The following is a 13,012-nucleotide window of genomic DNA, read 5'->3' on the forward strand; positions in this document are numbered from 1 at the left end:
GGAGGCCTTGTTCTCCCTTTGCTGATGGATTATCTTGCTTTTCTTTTGCTTTAGAGACTTGATGTTTTGAATAGCGCTATAGTGCATCAGAAACAGGTTTCTCTAATAGGTTTTAATCTGTCTTGCTGTGGGGAGACTGTCAAGGTGAGAAACATGTAGAAAACCAAACAGATGAGGAGAAATGACATTACTCTCAAAGAGATTGCCAAAGCTTGTCTAGATTGGATCCATTTAGTTGCTGGAAAATGGTGGCTCTCTACTGGGGCGATTTTACCCCCCAGGGACATCCAGTGATGTCTGCAAGCATTTTCAGTTGTGAGAGGGGAGGAGGGGGGTGCTGCTGGCGTCTGGTGGGAGGGGCCAGGGATGTTGCTATGCGTCCTGCAATGCACAGCAACCCCCCAGACGGTGACGTGATTGGGCTCAAACTACCAGTAGTGCTGACTTGGAGAAATGCTGTAAAAGAATGGGCTGCCTCTTAGGATGATCAGGAACTCATCCGATCCTGTAAGTGAGAGAAACTGCCTTACCGAAAAGCTGAATCTCAACACCCTGTCCTCTTTGCACTTGAAAAACTCCTGATGCTAATTCTCAAGCAGGTGTAATGTCTCCTTAGGACCTGCCTGCCTATCTTCATTTTGACTTGATATTTTTATTTCAAAGCAACACGTAAAGTATTAGAGCTGACTCCGAGGTTCCTTGCGTCCATCCTGTTCACAATTGCTTTTCCCTTGTGGAGCATTTGTAAAGTTACGTAGAGAAGGGTCATAACAAAGGCACGGAGTTTGAGTTGCATTTACGTGACGTGTGTAAGGAGTGAATCCGTTGCCTTGGTCTTAGCGAATGTGTTGGCCCTTTATTGTCTCAGAAAGAAGAGAGAAGGCCCTTCTTTCTTTACTTATTATTTTAAAAAATTTATTTATTTTATTTTATTTATTTTTGGCTGCGTTGGGTCTTTGTTGCTGTGTGTGGGCTTTCTCTAGTTGCGGGGAGCAGGAGCTACTCTTCGTTGTGGTGCGTGGGCTTCTCATTGCAGTGGCTTCTCTTGTTGAGGAGCACGGGCTCTAGGTGCACAGGCTTCCGTAGTTGTGGCACGGGGGCTCAGTAGTTGTGGCTCGTGGGCTCTAGAGCGCAGGCTCAGTAGTTGTGGCGCACGGGCTTAGTTGCTCCGCGGCATGTGGGATCTTTCCAGACCAGGGCTTGAACACGTGTCACCTGCATTGGCAGGCGGATTCTTAACCACTGTGCCACCAGGGAAGTCCCCTTTCTTTCCTTCTTGCACTAGGTCTTTTCACCTGCCCTCCCCTTTGCTGGAACCTCTCCCTCTCCTTTCCTCCTCTGCCCGTCAGCTGATCTAGCCCTTCCTCAGGGAACCGAGGTCAGACCCTGTCTTTGCTCCCAAGGCCTCGTGAACCTTTAACGCTGATCATGTTTGCACCTGTGTCCCCCCACAAAGCTTTTTTTTTTTAAATGAGATATAATTCACATACTATAAAGTTCATCCCTTTAAAGTGTATACAGTTCAGTGATTTTTGTAGTCACAGAGTTGTGCAACCATCATCGATGTCTGATTCCAGAGCGTGTTCATCCCCCCATAAAGAAACCCTGTACCCTTTACCAGTCACTCTCCATTCCCCCCACCCCGACCTGGGCAGTCACAGATCCATACTTTCTGTTTCTGTAAACCTGTTTATTCTGGACATTTCACATATGTGGAATCATATAATATGTAGCCGTTAGTGAATGACTGCTTTTCCTTAGCTCATCCACGTCGTAGCAAGTATCAAGGCTTCATTCCTTTTCATGGCTGAATAATATTCCATTGTAGGGAGACCACGTTTTGTTTATCCGTTTGTCAACTAATGGGCGTCTGGGTGTACCTGTCCTTTCAGTTGTGTGGTTCTTCGAATAGAGAACTTTTGCCCCCCCCGAACAGGAAGCTCAGCGCTGTGAGTTCACCCCTGTGCGAGCCCAGCTGTAGCTCACATTACCTGTGCCAGGTGTGATCTCAGTACACAGCCATTGACCAATGCTGTGATCTAGTGGAGACATTAAAATGTTGCTGGCCCAGGGGTCTGGGACGCCTTCAGGAAAGGAATCAGTGCTGGCACCTGGCAAGTAGCGCCTGTCCCTTTCTCCTAGCGTTTGGGTCCAGATTGGTTGCATCCTTACGTCTTCCCTCCCTCATGGAGGACTTTTCAGGTGAGCACGGGAGAATGGGTGTTAATATCAGGCTTTGTTTGTTACTCCGGACCTGGTTTGAGTGGTGGGTGAGGTTGTGCACTGTCCTGCTTCTGGTACTGCCTGTTTCCCTTCACTCTAGGCCCAGCCGGCATTGTGTCCTGGCACTTCAATTTTTAAAAATTTCTTTATTTGTATTCTTTTAATTTTATTGAACTATAGTTGATTTGCAATATTGTGTTAGTTTCAGGTGGTACGGCACAGTGATTCAGTTATACATATATGTGTGTGTGTGTGTGTGTGTGTGTATGTGTGTGTATATATATATATATTCTTTTTCAGATTATTTTCCCTTATAGGTTATTATAGAATATTGAGTGTAGTTCCCTGTGCTATACAGTAGGTCCTTGTTGTTTATTTTATATATAATAGTGTGTATATTAATCCCAAACTAATTTATCCCTCCCTCACCTTGCCCTTTGGTAACCATAAGTTTATTTTTTATGTCTGCGAGTCCTTTTTTGTAAATAAGTTCATTTGTATCATTTTTTTAAGATTCCACATATAAGTGATATCATATGATATTTGTCTTTCTCTATCTGACTTACTTCACTTAGTATGATCATCTCTAGGTCCATCCATGCTGCTGCAAAGGGCATTATTTCATTCTTTTTTATGGCTGAGTAATATTCCATTGTATATATGTACCACATCTTCTTTATCCATTCCTCTGTTGACGGACACTTAGGGTACTTCCATGTCTACTTTGTATTTATTTATTTTTTATCCTCTTTACACATTCGAAGTGTCCAGTACATTATTGTTAACTCTGATTGTGGTCAGATCTCTAGAAACCTTTTTGTCTTGCATGAAACTTTATACACGCAGAACAGCAACACCCATTTCCCACCCTGACCCCAGCCCCTGGCAACCACCATTCTACTCTCTGCTTATGGGAGCTTGATTGCTTTCGATGTCTCAGAAAAGTGGGATCGGGCAATATTTGTCCTTCTGTGACTGGCTTATTTCACTTAGCATAATGTCTTCTAGGTTCATCCATGTGGTAGCCTATGACATGATTTCCTTCTTTTTAACTGCTGAATAATATTCCATCTGGCTTTGAATTAAAACAGCCACTGAGGTGAGACCATAAGATTATTTAATATCCCTGTGATTTCCGATCTGTCATGAAAAAAATCAGTCTTTTTTTCATTTTCCAGCTTCTTGTGAACTATATAGTTATTATGATTCCTTTAAAATTTTTTAAAAATTGAAGTATAGTTGGTTTACAATATTATATTAGTTTCAGGTGTACAGCATAATGATTCAGTATTTTTATAGAGTATACTCCATTTAAAGTTATTTCAAAACAATGGCTCTGTTTCCCTGTGTTGTACAGTATATCCTCTCTGCTTGCCTATTTTGTACACAGTAGTTTGTATCTCAAAATAAGTCCATCTTGATGGATGAATTGTACTGATGGAATATTGGGAAAATATCAGTTTTAGAGAACTAGACACTTTCCCACTTGTCAGCTCTGCACACAAAAGCCATGTAGATATGCCCACACACTCCCAGGAGGGTCCAGGCATGAGTTGATCCCAGGGGCAGATACATACCTGGGGACACCAAGAGTGGGGGGCATAGAGGGGGACCGAGAGGCAGGCCCTTCTCCTGTGAGAAATCTTGCCTTTTTGCTGTCCTTGCTTATCTCATGACTTACTCTTAAATTTTGACACTTTTTAAAACACCCGTGCAGAAGATGTAAGAGGGTTTTACTTTATAATAGAGCCTCTAGTGGATCATTTTAGTGAGAAGTTCCAGGGTACAGAATTTTAACACTCTAAGAGCTAATGGGTTCATTTGGTAAAAAAAAAATCCATGCTGTTGCTTGAGAAAAGAGGGCAGAGTTGATGAATCAATTCTTCTTCCTTGCCTGGGTGAAAAATGTGGCAGCTGCCACAGTTTCAGAAACACTATCAAATTTGTATCCTCCTGACTCTGTGCTCTTAGGCAAGACACAGACACACTTAAAATGACAAATTGAAAATGAAAAATGGGGAAACCCCATGAAAAGAGAAACCATTAATGTGAATGAAAGATTTGAAGTCTGTTCAGACCATCCCAAGTGATGCTAATTGGAGAATTTCTTTATTGCTCCTTTTAAAGAACTTTAAAAAAATTTAGTAGGTGATCGATACAGCTTGGAAATCTCGAGTACAGAGAACAAAGTCAGGAAGTAGCAGGTTCATGGGGCAAGAGGTTTTATTGATTGCTGTAGTGCAGGATAATTATTGCTTTGTAGCCAGAGGTGGCAGCTTGTTCCAGAGGGAATCGTAGAATCTGTTCTTGCACAAGGATTCTTGTTGGTGTGGTTTTCTGTCTTACAGAGCTCATTGCACTTAAATCCCGCAGCTGTACCTGGTCGATCTTTGTCGTGGTTAAACTTGAAAGGCATCCCAGAATACTAACACGAGAGCAAGCGGTCCATGACACCTCATGTATTTGTTTGGGAGGCTCCGTGGTGATAGATTTTCTTACTGATCCCAGGAATCGGGGTAGTCTGAAGCAGGAACATGGCGTTTGGAGCCAGAAGATCAGGTTTCTTTCCTTGCCTCTGCCATTAATGTAGGTACCTCTCGCTCTCCATTTCCTCATCTTTGAAATGAGGAGGTGATAGTGTATAATCTCTAAAGAGCTTTCCAGTCTCACCTGCTTTGGTTTGTGATCTTTGGAAAGGAAAGAAGGAAGAGGGTGCTAGTTTTCCTATTGTGTGCATGAGGAATGGAGTTTGTTTTGGGATTAGGATTGATGGAAATCTAGCCCAGGAGTCTGTGCAAAGCACCGAAGTCAAGTTTCTGTGTGACTTTCTGGGATGGTGAAGTTTCAGTGGATTCGGAGGCAAACTAGGTTGGGATATTATGATGAGCATTTGGGTCCTTTGTCATCTGCCATGGATAGAATTTCACCCAATACAGAATTGTAGACTCCGGTTCCTCGATGGAAGCCAGAGACCTGGGAGTACTCAGTCCCTGAGAGATCGATCAGTATGTGGATGTCAGTTTCAAAATATCGTTGGACCAAGCAAGAGGATGGGAGTTTTGGGTGATTTTGTTCATTAATGGGAGAAGGGAGAGGACTGCCTTTTCTGGTCACACTTAGATCTTTCTGGTCATTTTTGGATTCTCCAAGTAATCTTATGTCTTCTGAAGTCACTGCCCTGAGAGTCATTTTAAAAAATTTTAGATGACATTTTACCAAGCACATAGCATCCTTTGCAGTCCTGTATTTTCCTGCCTTGCTCTTTTAAGTGAAATTAATCTTTGCATCAATGCTGGCCGTCATTACTCCGTTAAAGTTAGGGGGAAGGAAACAGCATGGCAGCAGCTCTGTTGTGTTTTGTTAAGAGAATTCCTTTAATAAAGACACGTTCAGGGAGACCTGGGTTTAGTGACCAATTGACCATTCCACGAGCAGTGTCCCTGCTCCAGAGCTAATCGGTACTAATCTTTCATATTAAAAGTATTAAGAAGCAGAGTACATTAAAGCCTCATGAAGTGCAGTGGAGGATGATAGCTCTCATTAGGGGAGCAAAATGTAAAACGTTTTGGCTTGGTAAATCAATGAGGCTTGATTTATTCATAAGCACGTGCAAGCTTGCAAAGGGCAGCAGCCAAATAATTATTGTTTATGGTGATAATGTAAGGAATCATTTAATCCAGTGACTGTTTCACTGTTATTTATTGAGAAGTAGCAACATTGCCTCTTAATGTCTGGGGTTGGGGAACTCTGGCGTCTGGAAGGTTCCTATGGAGTCCCAGGAAGAAATGCTCCGATAAGATAGCAGGTGAATTATGTGTGAGGATGCCCATCCAGATACCTCCCCCCCGGCTTTTACATTGAGAAGTATTTATGTGAGCTTTCTACTGGTGCAATGAAAGTATTGGAATTCCGGTGCCTTAGGAATCATTCCACTAATTTTTATTCTCCCCATTATTAAAATTTCTGTAATTTGAATTGCAAAATCTGCAGTCTTGCCAGAATGACTCTATTTGCCATTCAAAGTTGAATCAAAATTACTGGAGTTAGTTAATAGGTAACTTATTTGAATAAGGGATGTTTATTCATGAAGCGTTAGGAGAAAAGTGTGAATATGGCCTTCTGATAGGTCGTGGAGGTGGATCCCGCCCAGTTTTGAAACTTGGTCCTAGACTGTTCTGGGGAATTGTTGTTTTCAGTATAGTTGACCGTGAAATGAGAGATGTGGCAGTTGGTTCACAGGACCATAAAGTGAGCAGGTGACAGGACTTATCAGTCTGTAACCATTGTTTAACTGTGGACTCAGAACTAGAATTTGATTGTGTTACATGAGACGATCAGCATTTAAAATTCCTATCTTTTTAAAAATTTAAATGATATTTTAGTAATACTAATGAAACATAGACAATCACATTGTTTTCATTGGCCACCTAATACTGTAACTGGAATCCCATTTGTACACTAATAAGAAAATTAAATATATTTGCTAAAAACTCAAAGAGAAAAGGTAAGCCTTTAGTGGCCTCTTGGAGTTGAGGGAAGCACATACTCTCACTAAATATTAGATAGTTTAATGTAAAGAGAAAAAAGCCCATGTTATAAGGAAGGGTAGGATGTGTTTGATAAATATGAGAGTAAATAAACTAAAAGGCATAGTTAATATGTTGAAAAAAGTCAGTATCTTCTTGTCAAAAAAGCCATTTTTGATAATGGTATGTGAAAGAAGGAATATTCAGGTAGGAAATAAAGTAATCCTTTCTCTGTAGGCACTTAATGGCCCTTTAAAACGACACACATGGTTTTGAGTCCTATCTGATCATGTGGAGACCCTGTGTATAGATTCACTGTGGCGTGGACCAGAGTGGACCTGGCTTGCAAATGTGTGCATGAGCGTGTGTGTGTGTTTATATATGTGAATGAGCGTGTGTGTGCGTTTATATGTGTGCATGAGCGTATGTGTGTGCGTGAACATGTAAGTGTGTTTGCAAGCATTTGTGTTTATAAACATGTATGAGCATGTGTGTGCATTTGTATGTTTTGATCTGAACAGCATTTGAAATAATTTTGGTGTCTACCATGTACAGGTTACATTATTTAACAATTTGGATGATTTATCGGCATCTCTTGAGAACTTGGGAGATGTAGACCCGTCCCTGCATCCCACACTGCAGCCTCTGCCTCATCCCATGGTCCTTTGCTTTCCAGACCTTCTGTCCCCTGCTTGATTCCTCTGATCTGCTCGGGCCCTGTCGGCATCTGGGTCCTTACCTCGAGTGTCAGCCTCTGAGCCTGTGACCTCAAGTTTGCGTGGCGCCATCTGACAACATGCCACATTGGCCTGTGTGGTCACTAAGGTTTCCTTCAGCTCGAGAATGTTCTGAATCTAAGAACTCAAAGAGCAATGGATGAGAATTTATGAAAGGGCTCTGAAATAAATAGGCTTTATGAATAGAAGCCTAAGAAACTGTGGGGTTTTTTTTTAACCTATGGAAGGAAAAACAAAGATGAAAAACACAAAGGCAGACTATAAATGGTCTTCATCTAAATCAAAAACCTTTGTATATATAGGTAGTGGTGAAATCTTTGTTTATGAGTAAAAAATTAGTCTTTTCTTCTATAAATTTCTGTTTGGTGTTTGTATTTATCTCTTGAAACTCACTATACTCCACATGCTGCGTTTATCATTTTCTTGCCTAGTGAATAGCTGAATCATGAATTTTAGTGTTTGAGTCATGGCTCTCCAATTAAAAACAGTTTCTCTCACCCACAAAATATTTTATTGTGTGTCTAGTATGTACCAAGCAACTCAGTTTAACCCTCTCCTAAGAACAACACTGTAAACGGACTGGTACGATTCTTACTTTATATCTGAAAAAAATGTTGCTTGGGGTGTGTAAATAATTTGTCTCCAGGATGGCATCTTGGAGTAGATTTTAAGCCCAGAGCGATTTTTTTCCTCCCAATTCTGAAATCAGTGCTTTGAAAATAGCAAGGGTTGGTGAATATTTGTTGATTGATAAAGTTGTGTCAATAAGACTTGACTGTTCAGACTTGAAATATTGGACACATATTATTAAGAAAAATTGTGGAATTGGCTTCTTGTCATTTTTAAGAGGAGGGTAAAAAACTCCTTGTCCAGACTGTTATTTTGGACATTTTTGTCATTTTGTAGGCAAATAAATGGAGGAGATTCGGTCTGGAGCTTCCTTGCCAAATGGTAATCGTGAGATTATGTAAAGATATGTAAATTGTATCAGATGCTATTTGGGTTTTTCTGCTTACAGGAAAACTGTAAGCCCAAAGAGGGACTATAAGATTTTCCTTTTTGGTGTTAGTCATAAATGCATTTATTTTCTTTTGCTTCCTAACCCAGCAGCATATGTACTTTAAATCAAGCCAGTGTTTAATCGTGTGTGGAAGTGAGGGTGAGTTAGTTTTGCGGGTGTCCTTCCCTGTTGTCTGACTCGTTTCCTCGTGGTTAATCCTTCATCTCCTTCGCTGTCAGAGCCCCAGGCCCATCTGTCCACTCTCGTCCTTGGTCCCCCACCGCCTGTCTAGGGATCCTGGCCCTGGGCTGCTCCCAACTGGGTTAGGTCCTGATGGCCCCATGTAGGGGGGCTCAGCTTGCATCTGGCCCCTGTTTCTGCTCTGGGCAGACCCTTTAACACCCCAGACCCTAATGTAGAGGCTGCAAGAGAAGTCTTCAGTCGCCTTCAAACAGACTCGTCCCCTGGGCACAGGGGGTCCTCTGGGACCACTGCTCTTCCCAGCTCCGACCCTGACTTGTGGACCTCCCTGTTCTCCTGCCCTGAGCCAGGAGTCCTCAGTGCGGGCCGTCCAGCAGCCCTCAGTGCCGACTGTCCAGAAGCCCTCAATGCCGTCTGTCCAGGAGCCCTCAGTGCGGCCCGTCCAGGAGCTCTCGGTGCCATCTGTCCAGGAGCCCTCAGTGCCAGCTGTCCAGGAGCCCTCAGTGCTGGCTGTCCAGGAGCCCTCAGTGCCATCTGTCCAGGAGCCCTCAGTGCCGGCTGTCCCGGAGCCCTCAGTGCCATCTGTCCAGGAGCCCTCAGTGCAGGCTGTCCAGGAGCCCTCAGTGCCATCTGTCCAGGAGTCCTCAGTGCTGGCTGTCCAGGAGCCCTCAGTGCCATCTGTCCAGGAGCCCTCAGTGCCGGCTGTCCAGGAGCCCTCAGTGACAGCTGTCCAGGAGCCCTCAGTGCGGGCTGTCCAGGAGCCCTCAGTGCAGGCTGTCCAGGAGCCCTCAGTGCCATCTGTCCAGGAGCCCTCAATGCCGGCTGTCCAGGAGCCCTCAATGCCGTCTGTCCAGGAGCCCTTGGTGCCGGCTGTCCAGGAGCCCTCAGTGCCGGCTGTCCAGGAGCCCTCAGTGCCCTCTGTCTGCTCTCCATCATGCCTCTAGCTCCCTCTAGCCTGTTGGACAGGTGAGCTTCCACTTCTCTTCTTGCTTTGTGTTCCTGAACAAGTCTCTTCACCCCTCACTGCTTCTTACTAAGTCTCCCATCTTGTTTCCACGTTCCCAGGTCATGCTGACCTTCCAGGGCTGTGTCCCATTCCAGGTCCGTGCCCCCCTTCCACGGCCATGCCTCCATTCCAGGATCATGCTTCCAGTTTGCGTCCTTCTGTTTGGCAGGTCCCTGGGAGAGTCTGCCTTGTTTGACTCCAGCTCTAAAAGAATGACTGATTTTTGCATAGGTTGTCTCCTGAGCCTAGAATCTTGTTAAAGCTTGGTGAATACAACTAATATGCAAAGTCCTGGGGGCTTGGGCAGTGGGATTCAGAGTAGAGTTTGGTGTTGTATTGATCAGGGTTCTCCAGAGAATCAGAACCAATAGGAGGTGCATGTATATAGACAGATTTATTTTGATAAATTGGTGCAGAGAGTTGTGGAGGTTTGGCAAGTCCACGGTCTGATGGGGGAGGCCAGCAGGCTGGAGACCCAGGGAAGAGTTGCCGCTCCAGTCCGGTGGTTGTCTGCTGGAGAACCAGGAAGAGCTGCTGTTGCAGATGAAGTCCGAGGCTGTCTGCTGGAGAATTCCCTCTTTCTCTGAGGATGTCAACCATTTGTTCTATTCAGTTCTTCAACTGATTGGGTGAGGCCCACCCAATCAGGGAGAGCAATCTGCTTGATGCAAAGTCCACTTATTTAAATGTAAATCTCATCCCAAAACACCCTCAAGGAACTATCCAGCATGGTATTTGACTAAATATCTGGGCACGATGGCCAAGCCAAGTTGACACATAAAATTAACCATCAACGGTGTGGACTCAAGAGGTACATCTGAGTTAACAGGGCTGTTCTCCTCTACTATCTTAACACCTTCTTAGAGGAGGAATGTTCTATGTATGTTTGTAATTGATACAGCAGTTTTCCCCTTAACAGATGATCTTCCACTGATACTGCTGAATGTCAGCGCTCTTCACAGAATGCTCTGGGAGGAAGCTGAGAGATGGTGGAGTAAATATAATGCATATAATGCATTGGTAGCTTTGAACTCTCTGAAAGCAGAAATGCCAGGGTGAAGGGCCAGAGATTTCTCCCGAAAACTGTTGTGAAATGGACAGAGGTTGAACTTCACTGGCTCACTGCCTGCTTCTCAGGAGGACCATCAACCTTTGTCTGAGAGGTTGGCAGGACCTACCTGAGACAGTGTCTATTCCATAGCTCTTGCTGCTGAGCAGACCTGCCTACTGGGATTACTTCCAAGGGATTTGGCTACTGCAGGTGTACATCCAGATATAGGGTTCTGTGATGTGTTTAAAAAGATAGGAGCTCATGTGCCTTTCTTCTGTCTTTAGCTTAGAGAGCGTGCATCATAATTGATTAGGTAGCCTGACGTCAGCTCTGAGAGATGCCAGCACATAAGTCAGGGTATCGTGGACCAGTGGTCTTTGATGTCAGTGCTACACTGACACCAGGACAAGAGGGGCTCTGGCCTGGGCTCTGCATTCTAGAGACCCCTGTGGATCGCCAGTACCAGCATCTGCATTTATTAAAGAGCATGGAGCTGCCTTGTTCACTGGGAATCTTGCAGTCGGTGCTGGCACGGAGCCACCCTACTTTTGAGCATTCTCTCTAACTGTTCAGACACCAGATGATGATCCTATCTCTCGTGCCCTGGGAGCAAAGGGCTGTGTCTGAGTGCTGTGGACTGTGTGGGTTGTGGCATTGCCATAAAGATAAAGTAATACATGTATTAGTAAGACTATATACTAATAAAGACAAAACTCCTCTCAGATAATAGAATATTTTAGAATATAATAGAATTTTTGCGTAATGAAGGATCAGTTTTCAGTAGTGCCGAGTGTCCTTTTTTTTCTTCTTCACTCTTTCTGGTGGTCCATCTTGTGGTTCCAGAGGTACTTAATAATTAGTGCAGAATTTGCAACAGTTATACACATTGGCTGAAGAGTATTTCACAATATTTAACAAAATTTAATTTTGTTCTACAAAACCAAAAAATATATTTTACAGTGTAAATTCATACTCTCCCACATATATGTAGCTCTAGACATGACACGTGTTAAGTGTGATATTGAGTTTTCACATTGGCAACTGAATGGATATTGAAAGCTTGGACTGGATAATTTTATTTTTATAACCACTTAGTAAGCTTAAATTCTTAAAAAACTAGATAAAATGTTCAATGTTATTTGAATATTTTATTTTTATAAATTTGAGGTTCATGAATTATAATTTGTAAGTTCTCTTTTAAGTTCAGTAGATAATTTAGAATATTCAGAGGGAAAGTAGCTTTTTTGAAGACACGATAATTAAAAATGTTTATTTTTGCACTTCAGTTTTTAGATTAAAATATTAAAATCGTATAGACTGGATATAAGTATATTTTTATTATTTAAACTTTGAGATGATTTCTGTGACTAGAAGACAAATTATGTGACAATCTGGATCTTTCTCTTTTTTTTTTAACTAGACATAATAATTTTGCTGAAATGAAGGCAAGGAAAACAAATTTTATGGAATATATATATATAAAACAGCTTACCAATTATGTAAGTCTTTAGTTTATTACTCATCCAAACATTGCTAGCCCATCAGCAGAACACCCAGACAAGTCATCGTAATTAAATTTAGTAGGGGCTTCCCTGGTGGCGCAGTGGTTGAGAATCTGCCTGCCAATGCAGGGGACACGGGTTCGAGGCCTGGTCTGGGAGGATCCCACATGCCGCAGAGCAACTAGGCCCGTGAGCCACAACTACTGAGCCTGCGCGTCTGGAGCCTGTGCTCCGCAACAAGAGAGGCCGCGATAGTGAGAGGCCCGCGCACCGCGATGAAGAGTGGCCCCCGCTCGCTGCAACTAGAGAAAGCCCTCGCACAGAAACGAAGACCCAACACAGCCATAAATAAATTAAAAAAAAAAAATTTAGTAATCTTTAGCATTTTGCCAACTTACAGTCCTATATAAACCATAGCTTTTTCCATCCTTTTTGATTCTGTCAATTATGAAGATGTATTTGTCAGTGTAGGTGGATAGGGCATACTTCACAGTTGGTTCGCTTGATTAATAACTTAGAAATATTTCCATGTGTTTATGTGGACCTGAATTTGTACTCTTGCCCTGGGCCCCGGACACATCGTGGGCGGGCCTGTTCCGGGTTTCCAACGGGATTTTCCAGGTCCCCTGTGCACGGGACGTCCTTCCAAGGTTACTCTCCACGGGTCGATTTAGGGAGGCAGTTTCCATTGCCTGAGGTGACACCATTGGTGTCCTTTCGTGCCTCCCCTGCCCCAGCCTTCCTTTTTCCACTTTGGAGAAGAATG

The 13,012-nt window shown here is 43.3% G+C and overlaps 1 protein-coding gene across 5 annotated transcripts in view; it reads left to right on the top strand.

Annotated features, from left to right (window-relative positions):
• SFMBT2 (Scm like with four mbt domains 2) overlaps nt 1-13,012 on the top strand; it is a 222,258-nt gene that overhangs the window by 38,784 nt on the left and 170,462 nt on the right. The gene's annotated exons all lie outside the window — the stretch shown is intronic.

This window comes from Eubalaena glacialis, chromosome 2 (assembly GCF_028564815.1).
Source record: "Eubalaena glacialis isolate mEubGla1 chromosome 2, mEubGla1.1.hap2.+ XY, whole genome shotgun sequence".
Taxonomy (NCBI): domain Eukaryota; kingdom Metazoa; phylum Chordata; class Mammalia; order Artiodactyla; family Balaenidae; genus Eubalaena; species Eubalaena glacialis.